At 31.0% G+C, this 14,115-nt stretch overlaps 1 protein-coding gene across 1 annotated transcript in view; it reads left to right on the top strand.

Annotated features, from left to right (window-relative positions):
• Positions 1 to 14,115, top strand: part of FBXW7 (F-box and WD repeat domain containing 7) — a 109,468-nt gene that overhangs the window by 18,085 nt on the left and 77,268 nt on the right. The gene's annotated exons all lie outside the window — the stretch shown is intronic.

Here is a 14,115-nt window from a genome sequence, read left to right as displayed (position 1 = left end):
CATGAAGTAGTCACTCAATAAATTTTGGCCAGAAAAAAAATGCAATATAAATTGTGAATCATGGACTTTTCTGACAATTGCTAGACTTGAGAATGACACCTTAAGGGTGATAGATTCTCCCAAGTCTTTCTCTGGATAAGACTATCATCTTCATTCTTTCAAAATAAATCAACAAATTAAAAAGTTAAGATATTTTAACTTGTTTTAGTATGTTATTTTTCCTTGAGGTTGATTAATTTTTTTCTTTAACAGCCTGTAATGAAAAGATTTTTATCATTGTTTATTATTCCAATATAAAAGGAAATAGAGCAATTTATAATATGAATTTTAGAGCTCTTTAGAATAAAAATGAATAATATATATGTATGTATGTATTTTAAAATTAGTTACACTAACTTAGAAATATTCATTTTCTTAACAACTCCTTTATCATGGTAACAGAGGAAAAATCATAGATCACAACTACATATTAATTTTTCCCCTTCTCATTGTGTGTTTTGTAATATAAACACATCATTTATCCCACTTGATGCCTGTCACAGTGAAAAAGTTGATGAGAAGATAGGAATGAAAAAAGGAGAGGTAGAATTTAAAAATCCTAAGATAGACACTGTTCCTGATAATATATATGTGATATAGAACACAGACACACACACACACACACACACACACACACACACATACACAGAGTTACTTTTTATTTTTATCACTATTCAGATTGCAAAGTAAAAGGGTGATTAAATATGTAAGATATGAAAATAGACATGAGAAAAACATACAGGAATTTTTAAAATGACAGAAGTAGCTTTCTTTTTTACAGATTTTAGAAATGATTTTTAATAGAGAGGACCATCGTAGGATAGTTGTAGCACAAAATATCATCAAGGATTCAAATTGGTTTTAGAAATGGGAATGCCCATAGAAGTCTTAATTAACTGGATGCCACATATTCCTACTGCCCAAGAAGGTCTCAGATATGCTCAAGGGCAGACATTCATCACAGCCATGTTATACTTCAGCCAAATATTTCATTTACTCAGTAAACATTGAGTGCTTACCTAAAGTGCAATGTTCTACTTCTAGTAAAGAAGTGAATACTGGTAAAGAATAAAGAGTAAAGAATGCTCGTCAACTATATTGTAGAAGAGTTTCTTTACTAATTGCCAGTCAGACTAAGTTTTCTGAATTCTTTTCACCTCTGAAATTCTGCAAATTTAATAAAACAGTTTATTTCCTTTTTTATTTTACATCATTTACATTTTACTTATGCTATACATATTATATATTTGTTGAATACTTGTTTTAAGAAATTGATAATTGTTATAATAAGGGACAAAACACCATACTGGGATAATGCCAGTAATTATTTAGTGACCCTACATATAGTGTATACAGCTAAAGTTAGAAAATTAAACTTTTACAATTGTGCTTGTCAAAGCTAAGCTCCAAGACTATTGGAGAATCTTCAAAAGGTATATGAGTAAGAATAACTTGAATTAAAATTTGAAATGTGTATGTGGGAAGTTTCTTAAAAGGAAACAAGGCTTTGGGGAGTAGGACTTATCCCTGTGACTGACTGTTCTTTAGTTATGTAGCTAGCCTTTTTATTTTTACTTCTGTCACAGAAAAAAATATTTTGGTCCTGTCACTAACTTAGTCTTTAAAATTATGAATGATACACTTTTAATTCTTAGTCTCTTAAGACTTTGAAGGTCCTTTTCAGCTATAACGTTTTATGGATCATAGATCCAGAGCCTGTAGTAATTAGATCACTAATATCTTATTTCATTGTTAAACACTAGAGGGCATAAATGATCATCATGTTATATTTAATAGTCAAAGTTACTTAATGCATTTGATGAATGCTTTTTTCCTTTTCCCATCTTTTGGTGTAATAGTTTTACAGTTTTAATGAAATATTCCTAAAGCCGATGTTGGAATAAAACATAATGTTGCATTTGGCCTTGTAATTTGGTAAGAAACTAAAGAAATTAATATGCTTTAATTTTGCTTTAAAATAAATACTGATTAAAAGAAAGTTTTTGGAGCATGTGTATGTATTGGATCTAACTATTTTTGGTCATGGAACTATTGAGCCCACTGAAGGCAGTCCAACCAAACAAAGCAGGTTGAGTCTGCTACCATTTCCTGGTAGTGGATACCCATTCTGCATTAGAGGATTGTTTAGAATGGTCTCTTCCAGGTAAGGTTGTCTTCCTTAATTAAGTTTTATTTCTCAAATCCTTGACATATCTAATCATCTATTCTCTTAGTTGTTTTAGGGGAAAGTCTTATTCCTTGAGTTTGGTGAGGTAAATATGATAAGCTATGGTTTTATTTGTTTGCATTATTCTTTTACAGTGCTATGTAAAACAAATTTTTATGAGTTATGCTTTTTATTTTTTATCATTTTTTGAATTAATTGATTTCTTGAGGGGATAATGGCTACTTGAGCTTAAAGACTGCTTAAAAAAAAATGCCTGTATCCCTTGAAATTTGGCTGGGTTACTATTATTCTGTAGCTCCTTTTGTTCTTTTGACTATTCAAATTGAAATGATTTGAAAAACAGTACACTTGCCTCAGGCCTCAAAGATGTTTAGGGCCTAGATTTCAGGTCCCTAACCTTTATTCTGTCATGGACATTTTTGAAAGTGTGATGAAGTAGATGGACTGTCAATATTTTTAGATGCTTAAATTAAAATATGTAAGATTACAAACAAAATCAGTTATATTGAATTATCCTTATAAAATAGATTTTTAGAAGTGAGGTCACAGTTTAAAAAAAAAAACTGTTGTCATTGAAACCTTAAACTTTACTTTTGTCTTTGAAAAAAGATTTGAGAGAGATCATTTTATGGCAACATTTTCTTATAACAGATTCTTCAGAGTCTTCATCATTTCTTGTTTCCATTTTCTTTTAACGTAATTTAGGTGAAGTCTGGAGAAAGAAGTTAAGTTCATGTTCTTAAAACCCCCAAAATAGATATATTGGGAATGGATGGTTATGTAGATAAATTGACAGAGAACATTTAAGTACCTATTGTGTGTCAAGCAGTCATTTCTAGGAAATTCATTGTAATGATGGAAGATAACACACACACACACACACACACACACACACACACACACACACACATACATACATACATACATGGATTGGAAATGGAGGTGGGATCTAGATAATCTAGAGTGGAGGAAACCTAGGTAGCCTGTACTCTTCCTAAAAATAGTGGGCTAAGCAGGAAATCGCAAATCAGAGGAGGCATCTTTAAGGAGAGAATGATTTATACAGAGATTTGGAAAATCAAGAGTGAAGCTGGAAAAGAAAGGGAAAAAGTAAAATTTATGTAAGAAAATAAACTGAGCATTAGTTTCTGAAATTTTTAAATATGAAAGTTTATTATTTTGTGTTATTGTAAAATCTCTTGAAATTATTTTCTCTATGGTAGAATAATCACTTCAATAGTAAAGTGAGATTCTAATCTCTTGATGATAGTAGGATAATAATTATTGGTAGGGCAGCTAAGTAGATGACTAAACTCCTTGGCTTCTCTTCTTACATGGGAATGGATATGAGCTCCTAGTGATTTCTATTGAGGAAGCTGGAGCAGGGACAGGGGAAGAGAGTGTCAGAATAATCAGACTTAATTGTCCTTTCTTTGAGAACATCAAGATTTTGTCTGGAAACAATTTATAAAATGAAAATAGTATCCTCATGTTGAAATACTCAAGCATTTGTTCAGCACCAGACGAAATGGAAGAATCATGTGTTCACCTGGCAAAATGATGAATTCTCTCTTTTGAAGATACGGTAGTAACAATTATCTTTTTAGATGACTGTTTTAACCCAAAGTTGCTATGTTGGGAAAGCTTGAAAACATACTGGGTTAGTGAAAATCAAGGAGGATGTAACAAGGTGGAATAGAGAATAGAACACTGGGTCTAGAGCAAGGAAGACCTGAATTCAAATGCAGCTTGAAGACTGTTACTAAATGTGTAATCTGGGTTGAGCAACTCACCCTCTGTTTGCCTCAGTTTCTTAGATGGTAAAATTAAAAATAATTATGCACCTATCTCTCAGGCTGCTTGTGTGGTTCATATAAGATCTTTGTAAAGTGCTTCACACGGTACCTGAGAGATAGTGTACATGTGATAGGTACTATATAAATGCTGTGCTGATGATGATGATGATGATGATGATGATGATGATGATGATGATGATGATGGATGCACAGTCCCTTTTTAAAAAATGAATTGACTTTTTGCCACCTGATGCAAGATCATGTTTAGTATCTTCAGCAGGTATATCAGATGCCCTGGGTTGTTACATTAAGTCTTCTCAGTAGTGCATTTAGCACTCTGATAAAATAAGTAATGTTTGGCATTTTAATTTTTTATTCTTTGTGAAATTAATAGACATCTTTTGAGAATTAAACCCAGGCAAGCTTTGCCTCATTAGATTGATACTATAACAAGCTCAGCTATCTTGTCCACAAGGTTGTGCCTTACACAACCAAATAAAATCTCACAGAATCATATAAAGGTAAATTAAATAACTTTAGCTAGCTTATTTTCATTCAGTATACTAATCTATCTTTGAAAGGCTAAACCATTCCAATGATATGTTAAACTTAACCTGACAAAGAGGAACAATATTTCAGTTAATTCACAATCACCTCCTAATGATAATACTTGGAGAAGATGCTTGACGTTCTTGGACCTAAACTTCCTCTCTGGACTAGTTATTTTAATCTCTATCATATAATAATAACTTATTATTACTGAAAATGAAATTCATCCTATCTCTACCAATTTTAATTTGATCTCCATTTGGCTCTTAACCTGGGAAAAATATAGAGAACTTGAATACCAAACGTCTTAATCTGGAGGCTTTTAATTGTCACATGAAAACATTTCCTGTAGTGTCATTTTATCCCACCAAGCAGAAAAACCAAATTTCTTCAAGTTTGATTCAGGGTGGCTTTAAAAACAAAAAAAGAGAGAATTTTCTATGCATTTTAAAAAACTTTATCAAATTGTTAAAATCATTTTTGGGAAAACAAGAACTGTTCAACATTATCATAGTATCTAATAGAGGTTGTTATAAGTAAATAGAGTTGTTAACAGCAAATGTAAAATTTGACTCTTGTTAAAAGCATCACTACTTAGATGTGGGGATAGAAACACATTTATTCTTCCAAGTAATGGTACCATATCTGAAGTATAATTTTAGTCTGTCTTTTTTTTTTCTCCTGGCAATAGGGATTGTTTATAGCATAACATTATAAATAAACAATTTAAAAACACTTTATTATATGAACTATAAAATGATCAGGAATTTTAAGAATCAGAAGGGTTAAGAACTATGCATTTGTTAACTATAGCTTTTTTAGGTTCTTGACTAATTTGTCCTATATAAATATGCCATTTATCCTTCAAGCAGATGGTTGTATTTATTAGGCTAAGTTTCTTCAGCCCAGAAACTAAAAGGACTTTTAATAAATGCCATTATTTTCAGAAGTCAGAAGAATTTAATTTTAAAAATTTTTTGCCTTAAATTGCATTTATTATGAAATTTCACATGAAATGGACAATAGGAGTGGGAAGGAAGTAAAAACTACTTCTGATATATTTGGGGAATCTGAATAGTTTTTTTACTTGTTAAGCTTTTAATGTTGGTTTTATATCTCTGTACTATTAATGAAACTTCTGGGAATAAATGCACTTTGAATATACTGCCATTTGCCTTCCTATTTAATAAATGTAAAAGACTGCTATACCTTTTCTCTCTCTTTTAAAAATTCAGTTTATGGACTTTTATGTATACTTCTGACAACTAATTGTACTATATTAACTGATTTTGTGATAACAGATAAAGCTTTCAGATGGAATGCTTATTACATCTGTATTTTATTTTTAGATAAATGCTTAACATAATTGATTTAAAGCTTGAAGGAACCTTAGGAGTCTAGTTCAGCCTCTCATTTTACAGGTGAACCTAACATTTATACAGTGCTGTATAAAGTGGTAAACTACTTACCTTCTCATTTAGACCTTGTAACTGCTTTGTAAAATAGGTACTAGAGATATTGTCCCCATTTTATAAATGAGGAAATTGATCTGACAGATTAGTTAATTAATTAATTAATTTTTTGAAATGTATTTCAGAGGTGAGAATCAAACCTAGGATTGTCCTTCTAAGTCTACAACTCTATCCACTATCACACATAGCTTCCATGTAGCATATAAGTTACTCAAAGTTTAAAAAAAAAAAAAAAGTACCAAAAATTATTTTGGTACTTATCATCTTTAATGGGTAGCAAATCTTGACTTGTGTAATACGAATACTACTTCTCTTTCTATACCTGTTACCAGTTTAAAGTTTCTATTTTTCTTCATGAAATATATTTATTTCTGAATTTTAAATTGGCTTTAATAGTATTTAGATTTTTTTCATTTCTCTCAACAGAGAGATATCCAACACAGAACTGTAAGAAATGCTTTTGCTGGATGACATTTTTCTACATTTAACAGGCGCAAGCAAAATTCTCAGTATTTACTTTTAATGGAAGAAATGTGCTACAATGTGGCTAAATAAATTTTTCAGAAAACACTGAAACCATAGCATGAAAATTTTAAAAGATTACCTAATGTGAAGGAAATTGTGTTTCAGTGCCTTTTCTGCATTTAAATAATTTTGAGTACTAGAGCAATGATTTCTCACCCTTTTTAAAGGTATTGTATGGCTGTTAAGTAAAAAACTTTTCCCAAAGCTTCTAAAATAAATTCTGAATTTGTAGATGATTCATGTCATGGAATATTTGTTTGCTTAAGTATCTATAAAAAAGTATTTATGCCAATATAATAATGATTTCAAACATATTTTATGCCTACTTATCCACATTATTATACTTAAGAAAAAGTTTTATAGCTGACCCATAATTTTGGCAAATTTATGGGAAGACATGTTCAAAAATTTCACAGAATGGATAGCTTGTTGTAATTTGCATCATTGGAGGGAACTCCCAAAATGATGAAATCCAGTATCCATAATTTATCATTGTCACCCTCTCATTTTAGATATTGACAGGCTTTTTTGCTTTTGTTTTCTATTTTTATTAGGCCATGAGAACAAAAGTACTCACATTTCACTCATTAAAAACTAATTGCCAAACCAAAGGAAATTACTTTAGAATATTCAGTAATTTGTGCTGTTGTTCTAATTTATTTGAAGTTTATATGTACAGTAATTTACACAGATGATTTATGTCCATTCTCTGCATTGGACTCCTTATATTAATCTCATCTACATTAGATTATTAGCTTCTTCAACATCCTTATATTTGCTAAAAAAACAAAACAAAACAAGACAACTCAGTGTAGTATAGTGTGTACTATTGGCATTATTTCAAGAATATATGAATGTAAGTACTTTATAGAAAGTATCAAATGTGTTTATGCTTCTCATTACAGAGATCTCTATAGTCTTATTAGTGTAGTATGTACCAGCTTTAGTTGGCCACTGAGTCCCTAGTTCTCTTGAATATATTGCCTATGATTTGGAGAACCAGAAGACTATCCCACTTTGGTTTTCTCTAACCTCAGAATGTGTGAATGAGGAAGGAAGTTCAAATGGGGTTCTACATTTATTGGGCACATGTAACTATTTTTGACTAATGAAATGATGGTCATACATTTTCCCTTTTGGGGGATGTGGCAGTTTTATCTACTTGACAGTAAACTAAAAGAATGCCTATTCCGCTCTTCCTTTCCATTAATGGAACTTTTACTAGAGGTAACAGAAGTAGAGGATGCATTCTATTCATTTCAATAAGCATTTATTAAGCACCAGCAATGTTCATGGTATTGAGAAAACAAAGTCAAAATCAAACTATGATAGCCTTCTAAGAGGATATATTTTAAAAAGCAATAATCTAGGCTAAGGTAATTTTCAGACTTACAACTATCAAAATGGGACATCTATATAATGAGAATTTTTCAGAGTGAAGTCATATTTCAGGTAAGGTCTTTTTAAAATGTATACTTCTAATGTCACATGTAATAGAATAAATTATCCTCATTATCTTTTAAAGTTTTGGTTCATGAAATTTTTGCAGATTATTGTTAGAAAAATAAATTCACAAAGTTAAGATAAATTTGCATAGCTGTCTTGGCATAAGTGGAAAAATATATTTGCTCAGGGTTATATAGCTAGTTACCTTGAGACAAAATTCAAACAAAGCTGTTCCTGATTGTAGCCCCCAACACTCTTTCTGATAAATCATATGGCCCAATTTAATTGAATGCATTACTTGTATTGTTCAGTCTTTTTCCATAGATTAGATGAAATTTCAGAATCAGAATATTTAACTCAAATTTAGATCTTATGGATAATTAGATAAAGTTTTTTGAATATGCTATTTTAGAATGATTGTTTTCACCAAAAAACAACCAGATTTACCCATGAATTATTGAACACATTATTTTCTTTGACTTAAATAGAAATAGGCTTAGTACTGTGTAATTTTTGAAAATTTACTTTGTTAAGTTTCCTATTCTGTAAAATAGGATAACAATAGCTTCTATGTCCCCAGGGTTAGAATAAAATGATATAAAACTTGAAAAACACTTTGCAAACTTTAAAGCACTTTATAAACATCAACTATATTAATAACAGAGTAGGTATTTGGATATTTTAGATATTTCAGTGAAAATATGAAATGTTTATTTTTTTTTAAAGTTTTCAACTAGATCAAAATAAGAAGCTTAAAAAAGTGAGCTCTGCTGATCATTTTGGTTTTAGACTATATTATACAGGTAAATTTTTCTCTCATTGTCAAATGATTTTTCAATTTTAAATAAGTTACTTTAAAGGAAGAAAAAAAATTTCCCTTCTGCATTTGCAAACTCTCTGAAAAGCAGCTTCACTGGTCCTTGAGTTTGAGGTTTGAAGTGACTTTGATTTGTTATCTGGGATAATTTTATTTAAAATATCTTTAGCAAGCATATATGTCTTATACAGTTTACCCTTAATCTTTTTTTTTTACCCTTAATCTTAGTTGTTGTTTTAGAAATTTGACTTCTGAATAAACAAAATTTTGTCAGATCTGTGACTTATTTTTGTATTGAATAATAAAAATATTGAGAAATTAAATTGAAAGTATTAAGAAATAAAAATAAAGTAAATCAAGTGATTTGTTTTTGTTTAATTTATAATTTCCCAAAAGGTTACAGAAATGTGGTATTTCAAATAGGATAATATGTTTAAGCCATAGTAATTATTGAAAATGTTTGTAAAAAAACTTGAAAGCCTAATAAATATTAGCTGCTATTATTGTTGTGTGTTCTAGATCAGAGCGACTGCCTTTTTTTTTTTTTTTTTTCTGAGGCAATTGGGGTTAAGTGACTTGCCCAGGGTCACACAGCTACGAAGTGTTAAGTGTCTGAGGCCAGATTTGAACTTAGGTCCTCCTGACTTCGGGCCTGGTGCTCTATCCACTACACTGCATAGTTGCCCCAAGTGCAGGGCTTCTTAAATTTTTCCCTCTTGTAACCCTCCCTTTTTTTTTTTTTTTTTTTGCCCAAGAAATTTTTGTGTGACTCTGAGTGTATATTATATAAAATTGCTATATTAGTCAAACATTTACTTATAATATACTGATAATAATTTTGTGATCTCTACATTGTAAGACTCTACATGGAGTGAATCACAATTTAAAGAAGCTGGACTCTAGATAATAATTTTTTTTGATGAAAAACCCTTAATTTTCTTGGGCAGGGAGAGATAATGTTACATAGTGAGATAGATATGTTACATCTTGAATTGAGAAAGTAGATATAAATGCTGACCTTGGCTATATATTAATTCTGATCAGCAGTACACTCTCTAAGCTTCATTCTCCCCATTTGTACCTATCTGTCAAGGTTGATGAGAAACCCAAAGCGAGAATATTTTGTAAAATATAATGCTCAAACATTAAAGGGCTACAAATATGTCATTTTTGTTTATCAGTGTCACCCTCTCATTTTAGATATTGACAGGCTTTTTTGCTTTTGTTCTCTATTTTTATTAGGCCATGAGAACAAAAGTACTCACATTTCACTCATTAAAAACTAATTGCCAAACCAAAGGAAACTATTTTAGAATATTTAGTAATTTGTGCTGTTGTTCTAATTTATTTGAAGTTTATATGTATAGTAATTTAGGAAATTAGGAAAAGCAGCATAATGCAGTGAAAGGATTATGGGCCATTGAAAAGAAACTTGGGTTTAAATCCTGCTTCTAAAATTATATGGCCATGAGCATATCACTTAACCTCTTAAATCCTCAATTTCTTCATCCTTAAAATGGGACTAATAATGCTAGTTGTTTACCTCTCAGAATCAGATGTGAAAATGTATACAAAATGCTTTGCATATGATAAAGTACTGTGTAGGGACATTTTTTATTATCTATATTGCTTCTCAAATAACGGCCATACTTTGAGGTCACTTTTCCCTTTAGCATAGACAATGCAATGTTTTCTTAAGCTGAGAGTTTTGCGATACTTATCCCATCTGCTCTATTATTCTTGAAAGTTTCTCATTCATACTAAGAGTTGCATATTGAACTGAATTTGATGAAAAAAATTGTAGTGTTGAGTTTTTGGAGATTGTAATTAATGAGCTAGTTTTGAGGATGCTTAAACTTGGAAGCAAAACTATTTGCCACATCTTCTCATTTAAAAGTATCTTGGGAGAGTAGATAGAGTGCAGGTCTTAGGAGTGGGGAAGATGGGAAGACTTGATTTGAAAAGTTCTAAGATTCTTTTCTGAGACTTTGTTACAGAAAAGTTGTGGTTCTACATTGGTAGATAATAATGGAAGGTAATGAAAGGTTCTTCCCTAGAGCTCCCTATAATGGTGAAATTATAGCTCTACCTTTTTTTAAATTCCCTCACTTAAATCTCAACTCTTCAGCCTACTACTGGGTCAGTAAAATAAATCAAAGTCAACAAGAGAGACACTTTTTAAAAAATCATTTTTTCCCATATATGTATACACTACGACAACCGAGGGATAACCTGTGCATTACAAATAGTAGCTGGTAAAATGCATAGTTCATAATTAATTGAAGGACAAAGAAGTTTTAAAAAGTAAAGCAAAAGTTTTGTTTTTTACCCAGAATTTAAGCTTAAGCCAAAGGGCTAATATTGATATTAAGGGGTTGTAGTAAAAATAATAACACCATTTCTTCCAAACAAATTCAAGATATACCCTCATGATATAACCCTGGCATAACTCAAGGTGAAATAGCTCTTAGTAAGCAGTACTGGCTATTTTGGGTCTTCTGGGGAACATGCCATTAAAATAACTATCGCCTTTTAGCCAGTTTAAGTAGTTATTCAAAACTGGTTTTTATAATGCCAATCAGAGTAGTATTTTAATACTTACTTAATTTATTCCATCTTCTATAATACTGTTAACAAGCCTTCCCTACCTATTCACTTGCTTTGTTTCAGTAATAATGTTCTGATATAGTAGTGTTTGGGAGTCTTAAGTCCAAACTTGTAGGGGAAAAAATAAAACTCACTTTGTCTGCTTAGCTTCATTGTCTGTCTGTCTGTCTCTCTCTCTCTCTCTCACACACACACACACACACACACACACCCTACTCCTTACACCCTTACCCCTCCAATAAGTATAAGACTTATAGTAGGTAAAAGTAAATGGTCAGAAATGAATCAATTTAATTTTAATTTTTGTTTCTTGCAGTTGCAGTACTGCAAGTGTTGCAGTACTTGATTATATCCAGTTGAGGGCGGTTGTTAGCTAGTTAATATAATTTAAATTTTATATTAGTTAAGATCAAGTTATTCTTATTCTCCTCCCTTATGTCCACTGAAACTTAAAAGTTGTGGACTTTTCCTCCTTTGTATAGCACAATGTATATATCACATATATGTTTTGTCATCTGTTTTTTTTTTCTTAGTTTTTTTTTTCTGTACTAATTTTTTACAAATATAAAAAGTAATTTTAAATCAGAACTGCTTTTTCAGTATGACCTGATCTCAAGGAAATGAGTGATAAAAAACCTTTTATTCCCAATTTTAATTTTGCCACTTTGAGAATTCAGTTTCATTCATTCATATCTATCTATATCTATATTTAGATAGATAAATAGATAATAGATATATAGATATATACTTTTAAAAATGCTTGTCAAAGTTTTTTTTAAAGGAATTTTATAATATGTCATTGAAAATTAAAATCATTGTCAAGAAGTTGGAAAATCTTGCAGTATATGATCAAGTAGCCACATTTGTTACATCACTGTGTCCCTTGTTGTTTTTTTAGTTGTGAAGGAATCTGCCATAAAAATATCAATTAATAAAAATATGTGTTATTTACTATTTCATTTGAGTTTCAGAACAACCGTTGGAGGGTAGGAGCTATTATCTCCATTTTAGAGAGGAAGAAAGCTGAGTTGAGAACTGTCAAGTGATTGATTGGCTCGCTATTAAGCTTCTAAAGCAAGACTGGGACTCAGTACTAATGTAATTGTCAGCATCAATGGAATGAACCAGATTTAAGTCAAAAAAAGATAATCTCACTATCATTTAGGGAATGCCCAGAAATGTAATTGGGGGGGAGGGGAGGGGTTATCTTAGAAGATGGAATAACTTGTCCCTGAGCAACATCAAATCAAGGCTGAGGATATTAAGAGGGTAATTTTTGTTTCAGTGCAAATTGGAATAGTTGGTTATACATCTAAAACTGGAAAGGATAGAAAAGACATTTTACTGAGGAGAAAACAAGAGTTCCAACAAGGTGGGGAAATTTTACCAAGATAGAACAGATAGTAAGTGGCAGATGGGATATTTGAAACTTTAAGCTTCTACTACTCTTCTGTTTTCATACTTCCCTAATTTGATGAATAGTCACATTGGTTGTGTGCAATGTAAACATGTGTCTTTTTCAGTATTGTTATTTCTAGAGATGGAGGGGAAAGCATTGACTTTAGAACTTTGATTTGAATCCCAGTTCTAACTAGACATATGTTTTCAGGTCACATTTCACTTGAACCTCAGTTTCTTCATCTGTAATATGAAAAGTCTTTAAAATTCTTTGAGTTTAGAGACTAATTTTTATCACTTTGGGCAAGTCATTTAACCCTGTTTTCTTATCAATTTTTTCATGAATAAAATGAGCCAGAGATGGAAATGACAAAACCACTCCATTATCTCTTCTAAGAAAACCTAAAATGGAGTCATAAGTTGTACACAACTGAGCAATAACAAAAAAAACATGTTTTATCTGTATTAAGTATGTTTTAATGGAAATTTTTTTTTCTAAATAGCATGAATGAGGTGTTAACAGCTGGTGGATGCAGAGCTAGACAGCATAAGGAAGATCTGAGTTTAAAATCATACCACAGATACTTATTATTAATGTGCACTTGGGTAAATTAATTTAATCTCTTGGCCTTAGTTTCCTCATAGATAAAAATGATGGAATTTGTTAGTATCTACCCCACAGGTTTTTTGTGAGAATCAAATGAGATAACATTTATTGTACTTTGCTTATTATAAGTGCTTATAAAATTACTATATATGGGGGCAGCTAGTTGGTGCAGTGGATGGAGCACTAGCCCTCCAGAAGTCAGGAGGACCTTAGTTCAAATCTGGTCTCAGACACTTAACACTTCCTGGTTGTGTGGCAAGTCACTTAATCCCAATTGCCTCAGCAAAACAACAACAAAAAATTACTATATGAAGAGAAAGTATGTAAATATCAAATTTTCATATTCATTGGAGTGGACTCAGTATCATTGTAAGACTGAAATGAATGTATTGGGGGGGAAAATATCTCTCAGTCATGCCCTAAAATTTAGATAATGGTTTTCATTATGAACTTTCACCTAAATTAACCTAATCAATTGACACATTAATATAAATATATAGTTTGCATATCTATATATATACAAACATATATTCACATGGGTATATATACACCTAAGCCTCTCATCATACATAACAACAGGATTATTATGAAAGAACTTCATAAAATATAGAGCGTTAAAATGTAAAGTATGATATATATAGAGAGCGTTATAATGTCAAGTATGATATACA

The sequence above is a fragment of the Antechinus flavipes genome, chromosome 6, assembly GCF_016432865.1.
Source record: "Antechinus flavipes isolate AdamAnt ecotype Samford, QLD, Australia chromosome 6, AdamAnt_v2, whole genome shotgun sequence".
NCBI lineage: Eukaryota > Metazoa > Chordata > Mammalia > Dasyuromorphia > Dasyuridae > Antechinus > Antechinus flavipes.
Note: the sequence above shows the minus strand (reverse complement) of the source record. Positions and strands in the feature narration are given on the sequence as shown.